Below are 2328 nucleotides of genomic sequence, written 5' to 3'. Positions count from 1 at the left end.
AGTATTTTTCTGTCTATTTTGAACTAGAATGATACTGGTATATTTCTGGCCGAAATCGGACAATTGCCATCTCGTTGGACATCCCCATGTTAAAAACACCAGTTGATTGCATGGAAAAAAGATAGTTGGCTGACTAGTTGGGAATGCGGTTCATACTAGTTGTGAGGTAGTTTACAGCTAGTACATTTGACTACAGGGTATGTACATACATAACGGGCTTGGTGATTGCCGCAAGACTTGCTGCACTAACTGATAGTCTTTTATTTTATTAACAATAATCCCTATTGAAGTTAAAAAATGATTATATTTTATGTGATTATTGCTTAGCTGTCATGGTGTGAATACTTTGTGACTGCGAGTGTGATTAAAGTCTAGCCCATTGCAAAGAGGCTTTTTTAAGACATGATCATTGTTGGCGCCTGGAAATATGCTTACAAATCAAGTGTAGTAAAAATTATTGCGCAATACTTACAGTTAGTCAGCGTCACCAACCAATATCAGAGTTGCCATTTTAACCGTTTTCCGGCTAGATTTAGCCGGTTGCGATAGCAAACAGCCGGAGAAATTTCGATTTAGCCGGCAACCGATTTGTTAGCCGTTTTGCAGAAAAAAATTAGCCGTTTTTAGCCGATTTTGCTATTTGCCTTGTTTTCTTAAATTTCAAATATGAATATATGTTTCCATTTTTGACTAAGCGAGCCAAAATCTGTTAGAAAAGGCTACTAGCCTTATCGTGGAGAAATTTTTCATGTCAGGCAGGGTTGTATGAAATTGGGCCGATTTCGCTTATTTTTATTTTAAACGAAGAAGGGATTTTCTTCATAAAATATTTCTTATAAATGTCTTTATTTTAAGTGTGAAGTTTTATTCGCAAACTTAGAAAATAAAAAATTGTTTCACTGTTAAGACACTTAAGATGCGTTTGTGTTTGGATATATGTAGTGCCAACAAAAAGAATAAATATTACATTCAGATATTGTCTTCCCAGATAGCGCAAAACATCATTTTTGCCCACTCCCAAAGGTTTAAGGTAAGGGAAAAATTGATATTTTCAAGCACTATGTACACATATGTATTTTTTTAAACAAACTTCTTTGCTGAGAACATATTTACAGCCTTATTCTGTGTCACGAACGATAGGCAACACGAACGATTCGTCTGCAGAGGAACGCTTCAAAAATTAGTCCGGGGGCATCATTTTAGTCGGATTAAACACAATCGAGACCATTGCAACGTAATGTATGAAAAGCAAGACGAAGACGACCGATAGAGTTTAAAATCGCAATCAGAGAGATTGTCGTCTGCAGACGAATCGTTCGTTTTGCCTATCGTTCGTGATACAGAATAAGGCCCTTAAATTTCATAAACCGAATGCCAACTTGAATTACAGGAACCAACACTGAAGTGAGTCAAAATGAAAATAAAAGAGCACAAATTTCTACATATGTAAAGCAAAACTCACTGGGAATCCTACGAGACATCTGCCGGTCATATGACCGGCCATCTACATGGGAGATCTGCAGTCTTTTGGCATCATATTTTACATCCGAATTGAAGGGATTTCTGAAAAATCTGACCAGTTCTTTTGTGTAACTATGATTTTGCAAAAAACAGGATCTACGTGTATATATATTGTCAGTCCGACTTTCTTCAACATACGTTTCAATTTCTTTGTCGGGTTTACTATATCGACTCTGGTTGTGATTGCATTCCGATTAAGAATACAGTTTTTTTTGCCGAGTACCTTTCAAATCATTGGAATTAATTAAAATAATTAAGTAAACAAGTATTAACTTACATTTTTCATTTTAAAATCGCTCCAGTTTGAAAATTTCTAAATTTAACGAACTTGTTTATTCAAATTATCGTCGACAAAAAATCCCACCATATGCCACAATCATATGTTTTTCCTAATTGCAAATTCTTGCTGGCAAAATTTTTTCCGCCTCGAATTTGTAACTTCTCTCCAAGAAATAGTCTTTTTACTCGTGATTTATTTAAATAAAACATGTGAAATTTAGTTGAAACATTTTAGCCGGTTTTATTTGCCAATTTAGCCGGTTCGTCCAAAAAGTTCTGGCAACACTGACCAATATTCCACTTCACTCAAGCAACGCGTGGTCAAAAATGTTAATGTACATGTACATGTACATTAAGGCGTATCACAAAAAAAATTAGCGCGTGTAAGTTTCATTTGAACACTTATGTTGGAAAAAATTTTGGGTGTACATTTATTTTAGGCATCCACTAAAAACAGCAAAATCGCGTTTTATGCTATAACTTTCATATTAGATGTCCGATTTTTTAAATCTTTGCAAACCGTTTATA

The sequence above is a fragment of the Rhagoletis zephyria genome, unplaced genomic scaffold (assembly GCF_001687245.7).
Source record: "Rhagoletis zephyria isolate East Lansing unplaced genomic scaffold, Rhagoletis_zephyria_1.1 Rzeph_scaffold_07195, whole genome shotgun sequence".
Lineage (NCBI taxonomy): Eukaryota > Metazoa > Arthropoda > Insecta > Diptera > Tephritidae > Rhagoletis > Rhagoletis zephyria.
Note: the sequence above shows the minus strand (reverse complement) of the source record.